Raw genomic sequence first — 20,349 nt, 5'->3', positions numbered from 1 at the left:
AGACCCACGGCAGAGCCGAAGCGCAGACAGGCGGCGAAGCGCTGCGCAGAAGGCAGGTCCCCGCTCAGCGCCCCGCGGGAGGCCGGCCGGGGGCCCCCGGGAGCCGGCCGCGGTGCTGCCCTCACCCCCTCGGGGGGGGGGGGGGGGGGGGGCTGGCAGCCGCCCGCCTTCCCGCCGCGCAACCGAACTCTTCGCCGCGCCAACGCAGCCTAACCCCGAGTGGGGAGGCGGGTCCATCGCCGCAGCTGGCACCTCTGGCAACCTATCCTAGCGCGCTGCTCCGACCGTTTCAGCCAATCAGGAGCGGCAGCAAAAGAGTGGGGGCGCCAAAGCCCCGGCGTGAATAAAACACCCGGGACCCGTGGGCGGAGAGAGGCGGGGCCGGGGGTTTGACGAGCAGCTCCTCGCAGGAATCCAAAGGCCGGACGATGGGGCGGGCGGCCAATGGGCCGCCGGGATGGGCGTGGCGGGGGCGGGAGTAGTTGCCGGTGGGGCGGGGGGGGAGCGGCGGCGGCGCTGCTCGGTGGCGACGGGCGGCTGAGGAGGCGCTGGAGGGAGGAGGCTGCGGGCAGCAGGTGAGCGCGGCCGGGCCGGGCCGGGCGGCGGTGCGGGGCAGGGTAGGGTGGGGCAGGGCCTTCGTCGCGGCTAGGCGGGGGCCGGAGCCCTGGGCGGGTGTGGCGGGGGCGTGCGAGACCCGCGGGGCGCGGGGTGGTCCGGGCGCGGGGGGGGGCGGAGGAAGCCTGAGGGGGCCGGCGGGGGCGGGGGGCGGTGGTGCCCCGGGAAAGTGCGTGCGGGGGCCGGGGGAGAGGCAGGGGCGCCCTCCGGTCCCCGCCCCGGGAGAGCGGTGGGGTGGGCCCCGGCGCGATCCCCGGGGTGGGGTGGGGCGGGGGCCCGGCGCAGGTGGAGCCGGCGGGGGGCGGCCGCCGGGGCGAAGGCCCTGCGGGAGCACCGAGCCGCCGGCCCGGGGGAGCGACCCCCGGGGCGCTGCCGCTTCCTGGTCTCCCTCTCCTGGGGCCGCCCGTGCCTGCGGTCTCTCCTAGGCCTTGAATCCCGGCCAGGTTTCCGTCAGAGGGTCCCTCCGGCGCGGCCGCTCCCGGGCCGGCTGTCGCCGTGCGCGGCGCTTTGTATCGCCTCCCGCCCCTGCCTGCGGCCGCGGGAGCGAGCGGGAGGCGCCGGGGCTCCGGGAAGTTTGGGCTTCCCCTGAATCCTCCGCCTCGTCTCGGCCGGCGCTGGGGCGCTGTGAAGTTCGGGAGGCGTCGGGACGAGGCTCCGAGGCGGGGGCGCTGACGACCCGGTCTCGCAGCGGGAGCTACGGGGGACCGGGCCCCCGCGGGCAGCGAACCTCCTCGCGTCTCAGCCGGTCCGTGGCCCCGCCGGTGCCTTTCTGCCCGCGCCGCGCCCGCCGGGCCGCACAAAGGACCAGGCGGCCGGGCTCAGCTCGTCCCGCGGCGCGCAGGAGGGGTTGATGAGCAACAGCGTGCTAGGCGGAGGGCTGCCGGCTGCCCGGGCCAGCGCTGGCCACGGGCGAGCATCGCCTCGCTCCGTCTCCACTGGGTAATGAAGGGTTAAAGAGCAGCTCCTGTTTGGAATGCGCGTAACTCCTTGTATTGCACTTATGGAGGTGCACAGTCTTCAGGAATGAAATGATGCATCCCTCGGAGGAGAGCTGATGCCTTGCAGCAGCTCCGCTCTACAACCCCTTCGGTCCAGCAGATTTATGTAACCTGCTCATTAATGGTTTATGAAATGATAAGGGAGCTTTTGGGGCTGGTTTCTGTGTGCTACTGTGTTTTCAAGGTTGTTGTCAGTGTTTCTTAATTCAGCTGTCCGGCGTAGGAGATGCTTGTAACTGTTAACAGTGTCTGTCTGTACCGTCTAAGGGGTTTTGCTTTGCTTTGCTTTGTTGTTGTTCTGTATTTTTGATCTTCCTGCCTCTCCAGATAGACTCCCTTATGAGGAGAGTGGGTAAAATGGAAGGCACAGTCATTCTGTTTGGCTACAATATTACTCGAGGTATGGCTTGTAGCAAAAAGTGTAAATATTTAAATGGATTTCTGACTCATCAGTTCTATTTGACTTATTGATCTATGGTTACCGCTAAAACGGTCTTTATGATTATGCAGAAGTTAATAGTTACCATAGAGAAACAGTATTGTTTTTCTGTTCATCAGTGTGTGTTTTCCATTTCTTCATCTCTTGGCAATTCTCTGTGGAAATGCTGCTTTTTTTTTTTTTTTTTTCCCCTTAGCAAAAATCTTACGGAAGAAATAAAAAATAATGTGAGCAAAGTCCAAAAAAATGAATTTGAGATGTGTTCATCCTTGCCTGTGATTCTTAAACTCTTTTGATAGCCCGAGTTATCCTACAGTAAACTCTTTTTAATCTGTAATTGAATAAGGTGTTGGTTTTAAGCCTCAGTGAAAACTCTGATTTACAGAACCCTAAACATAACACATCAAAGAATTTTTTTCATAAAGTATACATATGAAATGCAATTTAAATCAGCTATTTAAACCCTTATTAGCAGAAAATTTATTTTTCAGCCTGGGAATTACTTTCATGCATTTATTACTTCTCTTAAATGTGTGGAAACTGAAGGTGTGTGTAAACTAGACAGTAGACAAGTTTGTTTATCTTCTTACCCTGGCGTTGTGAAACCCTCTGATTTTGTATTAGTAGCTGACAGCATTATGCGTTTAGGACAGAAAAACAAACAAACAAACAAACCCAAACACACAAAAAAAAACCCCAAAACAAAAACCAAACCAATAAGGCACGCTGGGCTCTTAAAACTCGCAAGGCTTCTAACTATTACATTTTGTAGTTTGATACAGCTGCTTGGTGTCAGAATGATCTGTAAGTACTTTTCTTTCCTACCATAATGAGCATGGTGGGATAAAAACTTTCTGAAATGACACTGGAAATCCTTGCAAAAGTGCTTGCCTCCTCAGGAACAGGGGCTATCAGGAAAACATATTGTTGTAGAGTTTTTATCCCGTGTTGGTAAGAGCTTGTTACGGCACCGTACAGGATTCTTGAATTCCACTTATAGCTGTTTTCACTCCACCAGTAACATTGGTGGAGCTGCATAACACTGGAAAAAAATTAAGTTTCCCTGATGGTATAGAAAAGTAAATCTTCTGCACTCTAGAAAAGATGTTTTACAGAATCTCTCAGGTGAGAGATTCTCATGGCAGCCTAAGCTGGTGTAATTGCTGACTTTGGGGTGCTATCCTACCTATTCCACTCTGCTGACCTTGTTTTTGGGGAGGGGTCAAAGGTTATTTATATTCTTATTTATTTTGCCAGCTTATCAAGCAAGCTTGCTTTAAACTAATGTGAAATCATGGCTTTAGTCTTGCTTTTGGAGTTTATGTTCATTAGTGAATATATATTACAATCATAGATTACTTGCACAGTCCAGGAATCTTAATTTTAATAAGTGACATTCGAGCATATTGCTTTTCTTTTTCTACAGAATACGAAGCGTAAACTTAATCAAGCTACGACTTAACATGTTCTCTCCAGTCATGTTACTGCATTACCACCAGAGCAGCTTTGATTTCTCTGGCAGTGCTTTCACCAAAAGGAGCTATTTTTCTGTCAGTCCTTCTTTGCTGATCCAGCTGAAAACAGCAGTACAGAAAAATGTTGAGCTTCAGTTGGATCAACTGCCTAAACTGGCTGATTTCATGGCTATGCAAATCTTACTGCTCACATAAGAGGACAAGGAGGCTGTGACCACTCTTTTCTGAAGCAGCTCTATTTTAGTTTTGCCTAAGCTTGTCAAGAAACTTTGGCAGCTTAAACGGGGGCTGTGGTGGTCCTGCTTCCTTCTCGACTGTGCATCTTCCCCTGCTGTCAAGGAAGCCTTTGTGGCTGCGAGTTAAGCAAAGTCAGGGAGTTAATCAGGCTGGTAATTAATTGCTTTTTTGCTTTGTTGGATTTTGGCTGGATCGTGTTTCTGAACTGGCTGACCATCCAGGTCAGGGGATGGGAATGGGACTTCCCGTTGAAGTGAATGAGATGGGGGTGGGAGATCCGGCCGTAGTAACTCTGATTTAATTTTCCCTGAGCTTTTCTGGAACCGTACCTTTCCATCAATGTGACCTGGGTTAACAAAGACCTATAGCAAACTGTTTTAAGCTGGCTTGGCTGATAAAACCTCAAATAAATTGGAGAGTGTTCTGCCGTTTTGTCTCAGCTGACACATTGATGTGGGTGGTAACAGCAGCGAGTGGAGGATGAGGAGCTAGGGATGGGCTAAGCGCAGTAACCTCAGGCTGACACAGCTGTGTCTGGAAGAGGATTTGTTCTCATCTTAATTGTGGGATCCATCAAATACCCATTTTGAATAGAGTGTACAGTTAAAGCAGAGGTTGCATCAGAAAGAAGAAAACCTTCATAACAAGCAAGATCAGGAAGACTATTCCACTGTGCAGGAGGCAGTGTTGTTTTTTTTTTCCTTGTCATTTTTACTGACCGAGACTCACAAGCATTAATAGGCTTCCATCAGTCTAGAAGTGTAAATGGCATCGTGTCGTATGTAGCTGCAGTTACAGGTTCATCCAGAATCCTTTTAAGTGTGTTGTAGGAGGTACCTCTGTGAAAACTTGATTTGCTTTGTTCTGCATTTGTCCTTACAGAGTAATTCTTTGTAGAGTCCTGGTGTTCTGTAGTTATCGGATGTGATAGCTTAAAGAGGTTTCTGGGTGGTAATTTATGTGTCTTCTCTTTCTGCAGAGTTGTGACTGAAAGTGTGTCAGGACAAATGATTTGTGTGTGAGAAATTGGCTGAAAGAGGAATATGGATGCCAAAATGTAAAGGTGCTCTTGAGGAAAATGCGAAGCTGTTCATTTCAGAGTTTGAGGGTCAGAAACAAGCTCTTGGCTTCTTTGAGTGCTGAATCTGTAAGATATATGAGATTTTGCTGGTGGGTTTCGATACTGAAGCCAGAACCAAAGTTATTAGCCTTGTAAGTGAAATAGTGGTTTCAAATGCAGTCTATGAAGATTTGGACCAAACTATTTGGAATTTTTTCTGGTTACCTTTCCATTTCTAGGAAACAACAATGTGGAACTTCCTGGTGAATTGGATTGTAAATGGTACTCTTTAATCTTTATGTATACCAAGAGAGTTTATTAATCAGAGCTGCTTTCTGATCATTGGCCTGGGCTTCTTCACAGGGCACAGATCTAGGAGCTACAAGTACTACTGAGGCTATTAAGAAAAAACATATACTGGTGCACTTGGCCAGAACCACTCTGTATGCTAACTGTTCTTAATCTGGATGTGATCACTTTTAATCAGTTTATTTTTGTAGGGAAAAAACTCCAAGCCATAAGGTTCTCTCTTTCCTTCTACTTTTAATGTTGTTTAAACTTGATTAATGCAGTTCAAGCCTGTGTCAAGGCTCCACTCTTCAGCAGTGAACTGATTTTACACTGTTAAAGAAGCTCATTTCTGTAATCCACCAGGACTGGAGATACCTTGGCTTTTCCAAGGCTGTGCAGGTTTGCTGATGGGCACCACTGAACTCTCCTAGTTACTCAGTTTGCCTTGCAAGTGACTGCTTAGTGGCTGTTAGATGCTTGGGTCTTCAGTTAGCTGGTATCTTTGTGTGTCAATTTAAGATTTTGAGTGAGGATAGTCTGCTTTCAAAGGCATTAATTCATCAACTGCTGAAGTAAAAATCTGTGGAGACAAGGGAATTTGTTCCCTGTACGGAGGAATGATACAAATAGAAACTTGGTTCACAATTTATATAGGCCGGGTCTAACTTTTGTTTAGTAACTAATGGTAAAAGTGTTGGATTTGTATTTTTACTTTATATGCACAGTATGAAGGAAAAGCAAGTGTGTTCCTTCTAAATGTGTTTAAGAGTAATCTTCTAATTTTGTTCTTAGAATTTTTTTTTTTTTTTTTTGTCCTAGAACTTGGTAGCACTAGACCAGTTTACGTGAAGCAAATAGCCAAATACTGTAGTCCCAAGAAACTTAATTCCTGGCTTGTCTTTCTGTTATAATATTTGTTTCTTACTCCAAGTAATAACCTAATTTCTGTGGAAGATGATCAGTGGGTACCTCTTCTCATAAAAAGACAGTCGATACTCATTTGATTTGTATAGGTCGCTGTAACTGCAGGGCTACAGAGCCATACCAGCTGTGCTCTGGGGGTTGTGGCTGGCTCATGCCTCAGCAGTGGGATAGATGAATTTTGCAGCTTTTTCCACTGCTTTACTAATATGCCTTTATAAAGTATATACTTTTTTTTTTTTTAAGGCTGGCTATTTTGTTGTCAAAGTCTGCTTAACGTGTTCTTTCTGCTGACTATTTTTCATTTACAGGAATGGGATGTGATGCTATTTCCAAAAAGCCTGTGAGGCTTAATCTGGTGTAAAAAGCCCGAGAAAGAATTTACCTGTCGTTAAAGTGGTACTAGTCAAGGTTTAGTGCTTTGTGCTGGGCCAGGGTTCCTGTGCTGGTTCTTCCTTCTAGTCCCGATTGATGCAGACTTTGTGTTTATGTCGAGTCATCGCCTTTCAGGTTGAAATGTCTTTCACCTGTGTGTCAAATTCCCTAACCCAGCCTGAAAAATATCATACATGAGAATTAGAGTGTCTGGTTTAAGGTCTTACGTAGACCAGGCTTTATAGGATTCAGTGGTTGTAATATTGGTTTTGCTTTTCGTATTTTAGCAGATATTTACTGATATAGTGGCATTTTGGGGTTTCTTTCCTCTCACTCCCCCCCAGTGAATTATCAGTAGTCTAGTTAATAGTTAGAATTAATCGTACGCTCTTTTGTATTAACAGGCCTTGAATGTTATCGGAGGTTAATTTAATATTAAGTGTTCAGTTTTGTGTGTGTCTATAAACTTTGGTGTTTCCGCATAGGTTACAGCATGTACGTGAAAAACATCTCTTATGTAACGTGCTCTTTCTTTAACTGGATTTGCATGGGGTGGCTTTGAAAGAGTGTCATGACATTTGTGTACATATTTATTTATACATTAGGATTACTTGCTCTTTTTTAAATGACATGAATTCATTTTTCAGAGGCAATTTGTTTGTTCAAAGCACCTCTCAACCCTGCCACGCATGGATTTTCATCTGTAAAGAAAGTAGCCTGTAAAAAGCCGCTCAGTCTTTGAGCAACTGGCAGCCCTGTGTATTTCTCTTAGCTTGGTAGCAGAAAGCCAGCCTCGTGCAAGGAAATGAAGGACTGCGATTCAATCGCCCTGTATCTTTTTGCCAGGATATTTACCAAGAGATTCTATAAAATAGTTGTTTTTATAACAGCCTTTTCATAATTGATTATATATTTTTTTTTCATCTAAGCTGTGTCTTGGATTTACTGTGTGCAACTGGCAAATAGAAGAGAGTCACTGAATGCTCAGTTGAACACTCTGGATGTGTTATGGTTAGGTGCATCATGCTACTATTGGAATATGGATTGTTTATAATTTCATTTAAATGTCTGTAATGGCATTATGTGGCATAATTTTTTTTTTTTTCTTCAGGTTTTATTTTGTCTGGGCAAATTCTGACCTGCTAGCTTAGATGGCCTAGACATTCCTCCACCAGAATAATGAATGGGATGGTAACTAAGTTAACTTATTTCTGTGCTGCCCCCAGGAATAGCACAGTTAATTAAGATAATTTTTAGGTTTTCTCTTAGCCTTTTACCAACCTGGATATTTTATGCCTTGGATTTTCGTAAGGAGTACTCAAAGTCTGCGAGTGTTATCCTCCAAATAAGGTCACTGTTATTTTTTCTTCAATACTGCAATATAAACGTTCATAATTGTTCAAAGGTATTAAAGGAAAGCTTGTAAGATTGACTTGGCACAAACTTGAACAGCCAAAATATATAAATATTTCTTTGCTGTCTAGCAAGGTAGGGTATATCCCTTTAAAGATGTGTATGCATAGTACTATCTGAAAGTTTTCCTCACTCTTAAAAGTACAGAATTTGTGCCTCAGAAATGACCCTTTATGGCTTAAATGCACAATCTTAGTTAGCTGGTGATACAGACAATACAGTTTCATGTCCATTACCTCACATTTCAGATGTGGTCCTGTACTTCAATTTTATTTTCAGTTGTAATCAGTTATTTTCTGTGTAATTAACTCTTACTTTGGACAGCATTTACTTTGTATGCAAGAGTTTGTTCTCAAGATAGTCATATCCAGAGTGTTTAGTATCTTGGCCCCTGCACAAACCGGGAACATAATGGGAACTAGAAAAAGTCAACATGGTTTTTCTGCCTCAGTATTTGTTGACTTTAAGCTAAGGACCCAATTCTGCAAATCTTACAGAGTAAACAATATTCATCATTCAAGTGGGGAAAAAAAAAAAAGAATTCATCTCTTAACACATACTAATTTAACAACTGTTAAATCGCTATTCTAGTACTGTAGATTTAGTTCTTCCTTTCTTCTGAGGCAGGCAGTGCTGAGGTAGAAATACAGATACACCAAATACAGTGAGGTCCTGTGAATTGTGGAGGTGTTCTACTTGTTTTGAAAATCCTAAGGATGATAAAGAAGTTGATCAAAATAATTCTTTTTGAGGAAATCCAGGATGAAAATTTATCTGAGTCTGTCTTAATTTCCTTATTCCTCAATTTACTGTCTTAATTTCTTGTTAATGTACTGCAGTGCTTTGCTGTGAATGAGTATGGGCACTTGGTTGGAAAAAAAGTTTTCCACAAAATGGCTTGCCTTCTCCTCTTGGATGTTGTCTCTCACCTGCAGGAATTTGATTTGACAGGTTATTACTCTCTTTCATCTCCTGCATTTCTGAAAAAATAGATATTCAGAGGTAAGAAACTTTTTGGAAATGTGATGTGTCCTGGAATTGTCTGAGATGCTGGATCGTGACTTATCTTGAGGCTTGCCTGATGATGGGTAAGCTTCTTGCACTTCTGAATTGCAGGTTAGCATCCCGGGACTGTTTGATTGTATATTCCTTTCTTGAAATGAATAAATGATAAAAATGATTTCTTTTTTCCAAGTTTGTTTTCAACAGGACCATTTCCCTGTTTCCATTTGTGCAAGCGCTAGCACTGGAGCTTTGGGTGGGGGAGAAAGAGCAGAGGGGCTGTGCTGTTGCTCAAAGGAAGTGACATGGATCCGGTGCACATGGGTAATGATACTGTGAGCTAGTACATTTTGGAAGTGGTCCTGCCTGCCTCCCTCGCCCTCAAAAGGTCCCACCTGAGCTGAAGATTATGCATTCAGGAGCCCTTTCCCTGGAGTTTCTTCTAGATGCATAAGTGATCTCTGCATAGGAGAGAGGCCGCCAATAACGTGGCACAGGTAATGATGGCTCCGTGCCTCTTCAGTAGAGAGGTATCTGTAGCTCTGGCTGTGTGAGCAGCCAACTGCTGATTGTCTTGCCATAGGATGTAGGTTTCAGAGATGAGAACACATCTCAAATCCATCAGTGAGGGTAGATATCCTCGCTACAACCACATTGTCTTGGTGTCTGCTTCTAGTAGATGGCAAGATGTTATCTGAACCAACTGGGTTCTGCTCATTGCCTTAGCCCTTGCTCCGCATACAGGGTATCACAATCCAGTGGCCAGACTTAGTTCTGTCCCTTCACATAATAGCCCTAGAACTAGGGGTTTCTTTGAGTAAAGACTGCGCAGCCCCCTAACCACAGGTAAATAGTAGTAATTGAATGGATGTCTTGTTTTTTACAGCATTAGATCAAGTGGGAAATGGAATCAACTGGTGTGGGCAAAATGTAGGCAAATGCTAAAATGGTTAATGAGGTGATTGTGAAGATACAGTTTATCTTGCTAATGATAATGTTACCCTACAGGAAAAAAAAAAAAAAAAGTAGTCCCAAAATCTTCCTTCCTTCAGATTTTCTACAAAGACTGGAAAACTACTACTTTTGTGGAGCTAGGTTATGGGGTTGGGTTTTTTGTTCCTTTTCACACATTGTCTCTGGCTCCAGTTACATCTGAAAATGTACAAACATGCTTACTCCAGTCATCTTAATGTGGATTTTACATAAATGATTGCTTATTGTTCAGTTTACTGCTTCAGTGTTTGGTCTAGGTAAATTCTGCATAAGCTTCCTTTCATCTTTCAAAGATGGTCTTTCAACTTTCTCATATGCATCTTTCTGCTGAGAGACACATCAGATGTATAAAAACTGATTAGTTGCAACTATGTTTGCCTGTACCTTCATGAAATAGCTAATGATTTGTTGACTCATCTATTTGAGATGTCATTACGTCCGGTCTAGTTCTGTGCAGAGATGCTAGATCAATCTACTGTGAATTGCTGTCCCAGTTTCTTCTGTGGAAAGGGACTGGCATCTGCCAGTCTTGCATCATATCACCCTCAAATCCTGAGGACTGCTATTCTGTGGTAGGTGTAAAATGGCTATAGCCATAGTATTTTGAAATTCAGATTGGAATTAATTCCATTTTCCAGGACTTGCCTTCAGATATACTTTGTGGCATTTGTGGATATCACCAGCAGTTCATGGCAGAAAATTGTGTTTTTACACTGCGCTTTTCTTGGTTTACCATGTGGTGCAGCATTTATGAGGCATGTATAGCTGGCAGGGCTCTAAACAATACTGGCTTAAAGCTGCAGGCCTAATTCTTGGGACATTCTGTTTTCAGAAACTGGGGAATGGTGCCAGTGCAAAGAAATAGCTGGGAATTGCTTCTCTCAACGGCTGTTTACAGGGAACTGTGAATAGCCCTTCCACTCAGGACTTAATAGCTCTTAAGGTCTAAGCAAAGTAGTTTGTTGAATCCTGGTAATTCTTAGCTCTTGCTTCTTTTAGGCACGTCAGAATGATTGAAGACAATTATTAGTTTAGGGGAATAGCAAGGATGGTCCTGGTTTTTATTTTTTTTTTTTTGTTTAGTTTTTTTCTCAGAAGCACCACATTAAGTGTTTTCATCTTTCAAAAACAAACAAATAGTAGTTGCCATGTCAGGTGTCATTAATGAGTACTTATTTAGCTTCAACAGGCTGTTAAAAAAAAAAAAAAGTAATGTTCCCCTAGTAATCCTGGTATGGAGCATACGGACATCAATCTCGTTTATGCTTAGGTGCTAAAGCAAGCCGCATTACTCTATTGAATTAGATATTGCATAGTTTTGTGTTTGCTTTGGGGGCTTCATTTGCTGTTTTAAGTTTGGAACTGGGTTACAGAAGTTCCTGGGGTTTAATGCTAATTCTTTCCTTTCATGCATTTTAGAAGTTGTTTTTATTTTCCTGAAGATAGGAATTCATGTTCCTATACCCCTCTCACAAGTCTTTAGTCCCACTAACATTTGTAAAGGACTTAACCAAGAGAACTGTCATTAATGTATATTATTTTCCTACAGTTATAATTTCCTAATGGATTTGGGATCATTTAAGTTCAGACACGTGGAAAATGTGTGAGGTGGTTACTGTTTATATTGTAACATATTTTATTACTCTCAGTCTTGTCCAAGGCAAAATTAGGGAAGTTCTTCACATCTATTTAAGGTTTTTATTACTCATCTTTCTGGGAATAGAAATATAGCTTACAGTTTATCTGAAAGGCGATCAGAATAGTTTAATGTGCTTAACATTCTCCTTTATTTTGTAGTAAGTCTGTATCATTGTGTAGTGGTCTTTAAGCAGGTAGCAGAACGTTTCTTTAGCTGTGACTAATGGAATGTTTGAGTATCAGAAATTCGGGTTAACAGGAAGGGGGAGAGGCAGGACAGTAGCAGATTGTGTAATTCTGTGTTCAGTCAGTGAAATAAATCCAATGTGTAGGACTCATTCAAAATAGAATTCTTGTGGTACACGGAAGGTAAAGGATGTTGATGAAAATTGCAAATTCTTTGCTGATTTTGCGAACTAAAATGTTCCACGGTGTGGCACAGGTTTGTTGAAGAGGAAGCTGGTTGATGGATCCTCTCTTCCCCCCCCCCCCCCCCCCCCCCTTCTTGTTTTCCTTAACCTTCTCCCATAGAAACTTCAAGGGGAAAGGTGCAGATTCTTTTAGTGAAAGACAAACTTTTGAGATCTGGCTTAACTTTAATTTTATTCTACAGATCTATTTGCTAATCGGTTATTTGGGGTTAAATCCAGAAGACTTCAATTTTGCAATCTTAACGTTTAGGTTCTTGACATGCTAGACTCAGGGCTGTGAATCATATTTTGGTTCTCCTGTGTGGTGCGCGGTGGAAAGTTAGGAATGTGAGAATGTCGTTGAAAAGAAAGGGTCTTTACCGCTCAGCGTAGCAAATAAAACACAGAGATGAGACTCGAGTCCTCTTACTTCCTAGGGGTAAGGTGCCACACTCTAAGCTGCAAGATGCTTATAACCCTTGGGATTTGTAGTTGTAAACCTCTTTTGAAGTTTAAAACATTTCTGTGGTTTATGGGTCATTCCTTCTAAAATACCACTGAAGGAGGTGGTAGATGTGCCTCTAGGCAGTGTTATGACATTCAGAGAAACAGCCCAGGGTGTGAGCTGTAAGCTCAAAAATGTATTTCCCAAGCAAGTCCTGTTCACCAACAAGTATTTTTGATCCTGGCAATGACACTGCTGAGGATGTCTAAGGGTAGCCCTGGGTACCTCGTGAATTCTTAACCTGACTGTTTGCTGCCACTGGAAGAAGCGGTCTCGTTGCCCATCGTGTGCTTCTGCTGCGTCTTTTGTGTTTGACTCCTTCATAAACCATAGCTGTTCAATGAAACCAGCAAAAAGTACTTTCTGCTGCTGTGATGAGCTGAATTGTCTCCGAGTGGTCTGGCAAATGCTGGTGTAAGGGAGAAAGGGAACTAGGGGGAGCAGTGGGCAGTTGGATTGGTACAGCCACCTCCTGCAACCTGGTCTTAAATGTGAAGGGATCGTAGTTTACATCAGTTTAGGTTCTCCAGTGCAAGGAGTAGAGAAGGTCATTTGCAGCTAGTTAAACCTAGCTTGGATTTCCATGTGGAAGTAGCATGCTGATGATTTTTGGGGAGGCAGGAGAGCAGAAAGGGCGTTTGGGGGCGGGGGGGGGGGGGGAAGTTGCACAAACTAGTAAACAAAAAGGAGTTGCCCTTGAAAAAGTACAGTGTTTCAGCTTTTTCTGAGGGGGAAGTGTTTTACGTCATCACTTTGAAGATGTTCCTCAATCCAAAAAAAGTAATAAAAGATGCACTGGACTGGAGAGGTGGGCCAAGGGCATGCATGGCCTTCAAGGCCAGTTGTCAGGGCCCCCTTCTGAGGGAGGAGAGGGCGGTGGAAGTTGTGGTGACTGACTTGGGGGCTGTGGGGCGCTTTTTTTTTTTCCCTCTTTAGTGTATGGATGTAACATGTAACACTCTTACTTGGTGTGTGTGTGTGTTTGTTTTGAATGAGGGCTCCTTGGTCCTGTAACAGGTAGGTTGGTGTTAGGTGGGTGGTGGTGGGGGAGGACCAGCTTTGAGGAGATCTTTCGGGTGCCTGAGCTGTGTAGCCATGACTAGAGGGAACAAGTGCTGGGCTCGCGTGGGAACAGGTGCGTTAGGGAACTTCACTTACGCAAAAGCTTGAGCAATGGCAAACCTTAGGCTGCGAGAGGAAGGAGGTTATTGCTTGTGGGTCCTTAATGTCTGTTTTCATCTCACGGCATTGCTGACTGCCCTTCTCCCTGCCTCTCGGGGGAAGGAGGAGGACGGCCCTCTTGTCTGCATAGGAAACCTTATTTATTTCAGGAGCTGCCTCTTACAATACAGAGAGCTCAGTGAGCATTGATTTTTTTTTTTTTTTTTCTTTTTTTGAGACAGATGCTGTAATGGAAATAAGGATTTATATGTTAGTTTCTGAAATTTCTTCATTTAATCAGCTCTTGCTTTCAGAAAGGCTGCATCAAACATAGCAGAATTTGTATTTCTCTGCTTGAAACCCTGAGGCAGCAGCATGTGCAGATGCAGCCACTTGCCCTAACTGTTTGGTACAATCTGTAAAAGTCTGTATTTCGCTTGTTAAAGATGTGGAACTATTGATTCACTGTATCTAACCTGTTACATGCTATAGCTGTGACATGGTCAGTCTGTTACTGTGTTCTGTGTTACTGAAGCATCAAGTCAGTACTTTTTAATGTTAACTACCACTTACCTTTCTAGCAAAAGGGTGTAGCAGTACCAGGTACCCACATCTGGACTGGTAACATTGTAGCTGATTATCAGCCTGGTAGTCCCCAAACAAGGTCTGCCAAGAGCACAGAATTTCTGGAAAAAAAACCAAAAAAACATTGTTAACTTTAAACAGCCTGTGCAAGGAAAACTAAAGTATAGCTGAGCTCAATTAAGTTTGAAAATTCATCACATGGACCAGTTATTAGTGAGGTAAACACATTGTATTTATGGAAGAGCTAAAGAATTTTAGCCATGAAAGAAATGCTGTATGATTATAGACTCAGTAAAATTTATTTGGGTAGGAGGGAGTGTTTAATTTCAGTCTGCTCCAGCCAACTTTTCTGTAATACCCTGTGATGCTGAATGCCAAGTAATCACTGTTTTTAAAAGTTATTTTGAAGTATACTTGCATGTTACGTATAACTTAGGAGAAGAAACTGAATATTAAGTAGACTTTGATCTGTTTTCCTGGTAAAGATGCTTGCTGTGTTTATTCAGCTATACCTTAGTACTTTATCCTTAGCATTTCTGTGGAATTTTCTGGCTCTGTTAGTTTGCAGTCTCTTTTTCTTTAAAATGTGGTGATTGAGCATTGCTGTGTGCAAGTCTGACTTTAAATAGGCAGTAAACAGCAGAGTTGAAATACGTGGTTTCCCAGTTTGTTTAGTTCTGTGATGAGGACAGCTGATCTAGAAAAATCTTAATGGGATTGTGTATGCTTTGATTTTATTAAAAGGACTCTGGTTTTGCCCAAAACTTCCCAGTATAACTGTTGTAGGTTCAGTTTTATTGTGGATGCAGAACTGTGTGTGCCATTATAAAGTCCAGGTGCTTTTGCCATTTAAACACTGTAATCTATTCCTACTCTTTGCTTTAAAAGCCTCTAAATTTGTTAGTATTAGTAATTCACTGATAGGATGTTATTTGGGCTTGAGTTCTACTAGGAATGGTCAATTTTGAGAAATGAGTGTGTACTTTTCTCCCTACCCACCTCATTCTGATGTGTGACACCAAATGGACAGCTTATTTGCTGTGGCACAGCTGTGATTTCGGTCTTTTTGCTGAGTGGAGTTGTCAGGTCTGTGTGTTAATGTCGTAAAGGTGATCAAATAAGCTGTATGTGTGTGTTGGGTAAATATTATTTTTATGCCTAAAGTAATGAGGGGTTATTCTTATGATGGTGCCTTAAAAAGTGGGTGTTCTGGTGTTTCTAGAAAAGATCTACCAGTTGTTCTAGTAATTTCTAAATCTCTATGTATGGACAGGCATTCAGATTTTTAAAGTCAGGGGCTTTATCTATTCCAAGCAAAGCAATATCAGAGAACCCATCCCTGTTTTGCTGGAGGCTAAGATCAAAATTCTTTCTGAATTTGGCAAGCAACTCTTGCATTGTTTTGTGAAACTGGCTTTTTTTTTTTTTTTTTTTTTTTTAATTCCTTGATGCCTTCATCCCTGTGAAATAGCTTGTACATGGGCACAGGGGTTCTGCTGATGGGTGTCAGAGTGGGCTGCCTCAAAGTGAAGCATGAGACTTGTGTTTAGGCATGGAGATAGTCCTACAGCTATACCTTAAGACAGCTGCAGAGAAGTCTGAGCCTGGGGAAAGCTATAAAAATGGATGCCTTTGAGCACTGTTTAATGCAAAGGAGGTGTTAGGGTAATGAAAGTGATTGATAATCCAAGTTATTTGCTGACATCCTCCCTCCTGAAATGATTACTTATGTAACTCGTTTAACTTTCGTAAATTATAGTGAGAATGAATTTGGTGACTTGCCTTCAGTCCAGCTAGGTTTATCCAACTTGTTTAATTCTGATAGCAGTTATTTCAGATTCTGACTTCACAACTGTTCTGATGCGACTTCTCTCAGAAAAGCTCTTCACTATGAATGTGAACAGGTTTGTTTCAAAGGGAAGAGTTTAATAGAAATTGAACTAGGAAAAAAGCTGAGAGTCTTCAAAGTGAGAATGCATATTAGCAGAAACATTGTGTGAGGCTTTTGGAGAGCAGTTTTTGTTTGATTCTGAAATAATCTGGATGAAGTCCACCTTTTTAAAGTTGATATTGAGAGTTTGTTTCCCCCCCCCCCCCCTTCTACTCGTGTCATAGAACTTGATCATGAATAAAATTAATTTTCTTCCTGTCAAACCCAGTTTTCCATTCTTCTCCAAGTGGGAAAGCTTAAAAGCTTAAAACTTTTGACTTAAAAGGGCAGATCTTATCCTGGAAAGGTCCATTTTCATACTGAGTAGATGAAACAACATTTCCTGCTTCTTCCTCAGTGAGGAACGCTTGCTCAGAACAGGCAAGCTTAAGAGGAAGCTTTTACCTGGATATGGTTTCCAGCTCTTGTTCCTTTACATCAGGACCCTTCCTTTCAATCCCACAAGTGCTTTCAGGAGGACTTGCTGCCTGCCGCTGCTGTAGGTCAAAGACCAGGTGCTGGTTTCACAGCAATTGCTGACCTACAGGCTCTAGAGGCCTCTGACTAAATTGTGCAAGTCCTCCAAAAGCATTGGAGGACTCGGTGCATGGTTGTTTTCCAGTGAAGTGATTTGTTTTATTAGCACAGAGATAATGGTGTCTGCACCAAAGAAGTACGAGCAACATGAGTGGAGGAATGTGTTGCTTTAAATCTGTTCTTTAAAAATCTTCTGCCTTGTGGCTCTTGGGTCCCACGCTAGGTTAATGTAAGCGGTGATCCTGGAGTAGGCAAGTGTAAGACAAGCTGCTTCTTCCTCCCACGGTCTTACTTTAAGTTTGATTTTTTTTTTATTTTCAGGGGTTAAAAAATACATTAGTTCCTGAAGACAAAAGGGTGTGTTCAAAAGACACTTCAAGGAGAGGAAAAAAAATACAATAAATCAAGTAATTAGAGGTTGTAAGTACACAGTGAGGACTATCTATTTAAATAGAGGTGACTTGCAAAGCTTGTGTGCTTTTTTTCTTTAGGGATACTGGAGCCACAAGGTCTACCATAATGCTTTTAAAATCAATTCTGGATACAGAAGTGAGGGAAGGATCTCACAGTTATGATAAGTCAGAAGTCTGTAACTTCATTTTGCAATTAGTTCAGTTATGCCAACTGAAGCTTTTCAGGGTCATAAATTTAGTAGCGTTCATGATCAATTTAACAATTAAAATGTGTGTTAAAATGCATGGACTTAAACACCAAGAAATCCCCTGTGATGGGCTTTGCTGAGAGTGAAGAGATATCTGCTGAAGCAGACAACGTGATTCTTAAATGCTAGGTAAGCTGGAAAATAACAATGTCTGAAAACAGGACTTAAAATATGAAGCCTTGTCTGTAAGAATCCTTCTTCTAAAGGCAATTTCAACCTTATTGCTAAGAGAATCTTGGGTGGGTTGGTGGCAGTAGAGATGGAAAAATGGCCATTTCCAGTTTCTCTCCTGAGTCTCAACTCTACAGGGACTATGGCAGTGTTAACCACAAGTGCCAATCTACAGTGCTCAAAAGGTATGTGGTAATTCTTAAATTCTGACTATAGAAGGCTGGATGCAAGCGGATACTCCCAAAAAAGAGTATTAGCAGCACTGGGAAAGAGTTAACTTGTTAACAACTGATAGTGTTGACTTTTAGGAAAAGGGCTTGCTTTTTGGATGAGTAAGATGATTTTAGAGATCATTATTTGTCTTAATACTCCTACCAAACAAACATGAAGTCTCCATCTCTAGATAAGCTTTGTATTAGTCTTCTGTACTATTCTTTGTACAGTTTTCAGTCACAAAATAGAACTTAAAAATAATAGTAACAGTGAAGAGAATATATATGTCTGGAAATTGGGTAATGTGCTGGTACCGAAGCAGTTTGGTATTTGCTATCCTTACATCTAGCACTGTTGGCAAAAGAAATTCTGCAAAAGGTAAATTTATCAGTAGAATTTGCGTCTAAAACATGCAGACTTGCAGTGGAGGATCTCCTTTTGGAGTAACTGGTTGTGGAGACAGATTGTTCTTCACAGAAGGATAATCTGTAAAAGTAGCTGAGACATACTTCACAGGTAAGGTGCAAAACTACTTGTATTTATTCATCATCTCTTCTGTTGTGCTCTTAAACTTGAAGGCAATTTAGGTGTCAAGAACAGAAAAGGCTGAATTTCTCGCAAGTTTCCTTTGCTTTGTTAAGATGGGCATTCTTGAAAATGTGTATTCAAATGAAGCAGGACTAGGATTAGGTCTAGTAATTGTTAATAACACAATAAAAAGTACCAAGTTCCAGTTACATACAGTATTCGCTTAAATCCATATTAAAGCAGTCTTTTCTGCTTTTCTTCCTTAATTATCTTAATGAAGGCAGACATCAGTTACTTTGAACTCTCAGTATAATGGTTAGTCTTTCGAAGGTTTGCTCTAATAACTGGGGGAGAACGTTGCCAAAGTCCAAAAGAAATTGTGAAATGCAGTTTATAGTAATCGGTGTAATGTGTTTTAAATTTATGCTGTGAAGTCTACCTGGTAGAAAAACTGCCAGTATTAGGAAATACTATTGATGTTAGTAGTCAGAAACTAGAAAAGTGAAGACAGACTTAATTTAGTACTTAACATTTGACTCCCGGTCGTTTATATAGGTCTACTGAAACAATTCCTAGGATTGGCAAAATTGCAGTTTACCTCTTCTCAATGCTTTGTGTTACAGAGTCTTAATTATAGTTAGCCATGAAGTTCCAAGTGGAACAGATTTTCTCAACTCTGAAAAATTGTAAAAACCCAGATTTTTTTTTTTTTTATACAGTACCAGGGATGATGTTGGTGCAGATGGAGTAAAAGCCTGAACTTGCAGGTTGTAGGTTATCCTCTGTACTTTCTGAAAAGACCACCTATAAGTTGCTATTAGCTTAATCCTGATATGTTGAGCTATTAGTGGCTGCCATACTTCAAAGCCTGCTGGCTATATCAAAGATAGCCTGCTGTTAGCTTAGGGTCCAAATCCAGCCTTTAAGACTGATTTTTTTTTGTTTGTTTGTTTCTTTTATTTTGTTTCTGACCTTCTGTAATGCCTAAGTATAGTCAATACTTGCTTTTGTTTTGGGATTTTCGCTGGATTGCTGAGTAATAGATGCGTAGATGCAAAGTCAACTCGGATCCTGCAAGGTTTATTGGCTAGTGCTTATTACTGTGCATCCGAACCAGCAGTGTTGTCGGGTCCCAGCTGGACTGAGGAGGCAGTACAGCTGCTGCTCTCAAGCTCTACGCAGAATTGCAATTTCCACGAACAGCTGGTTCTGTACTGAGCAGACCTCTGTGCCGCAGTACTGCTCTGGTCCTCTGTAGCTGCTGCACAGTGCTGGGTCTGTCTCGGAGATGCTGCCTTTTGTAGAGCTGCTCTGGCTGTGCCTTTTCACTGGGCTTCCCAATCCCCTTTTGCAGTTGCTAGGGGAAGTGAGGGGCTGCTCAGAGGAGAGCCGTGCTGGGCCCCTGCTAGCCCTGCGTTTCCCAGGGTGGTTCCAGTGGCAGGGAGTTGGCATGGGGCTGGTGCTGCACCCGGGCTGGCTCCCCCAAGAAATATGGAGGTTGTGAGGTAAGGTAGCTCTGTAGCTCCTTGGCTTTATGAGCAGCGGACCTGGGCTGACTCTGCTTGGGTGGGTCCCGGGCTTTGTTGCAGGGGACAATATGTACACTATAGCTCAGCCTGCCTTTATCCTAGATAAGGAGAGTCTATCTCTGTGTATTGATTCAGCCCGCAAACAGTGTGCTGTGCAAAAGTGGGTCCCAAGTTGAGAGTTGTCTGCTATTGGATAATGCAGCTGCTGTAACTTTTTTCCCCTCTCTCTGGAGAGGAAAAAAAACAAAAACAAAAACAAAAACAAAACCACACAACAAACTTTGCCTTGTGGTATCTCTTCTTCATCCCGATAGAGTTAAAAGGAGTAATATTTCTTTAACAGCAGAGCATAACATTCATTCCCATAGCTCTGTAAAGCTCAGTGGTGTGGAATATGTATTTTAGCATGTCTCCAATTAAACTGCTCTGTTCCTAATATACTCCGAGTAACTAAAACTTTTTTTTTAAAAAAAAAACAAACCCAAAACCAAAGCAAAACAACAGCAAAGACAAATGCTTAGACTTTTAGTGAAGTGTGTCTTAGTCCAGGGTTTGAGTCACAGGCAAAGTTCTGTTTAAATGAAAGTTTTGTGGGATCTGGAGTGCTAATCTATCAACATTTTATATAACAGACCCTTGCCCTTATAGTTTTGTGATTCAAG

General features: G+C 42.6%; 1 protein-coding gene across 4 annotated transcripts in view; it reads left to right on the top strand.

Annotated features, from left to right (window-relative positions):
- The first annotated feature begins 501 nt into the window (after positions 1–501).
- The window catches only part of NUMB (NUMB endocytic adaptor protein), a 101,843-nt gene continuing 81,995 nt past the window's right edge, over positions 502–20,349 (top strand). For 3 of the 4 annotated variants that reach the window (XM_082316733.1, XM_082316732.1, XM_082316730.1), the window contains exon 1: positions 502–575. The gene's annotated coding sequence lies outside the window, so the exon portion shown is untranslated. Of the gene's footprint in view, positions 576–1,507; positions 1,555–20,349 lie in introns of those variants that run through there. The other variant, XM_082316731.1, reaches the window with a different exon arrangement.

Source organism: Platalea leucorodia (assembly GCF_965183815.1).
Source record: "Platalea leucorodia genome assembly, chromosome: 7".
Classification (NCBI taxonomy): Eukaryota; Metazoa; Chordata; class Aves; order Pelecaniformes; family Threskiornithidae; genus Platalea; species Platalea leucorodia.
Note: the sequence above shows the minus strand (reverse complement) of the source record. Positions and strands in the feature narration are given on the sequence as shown.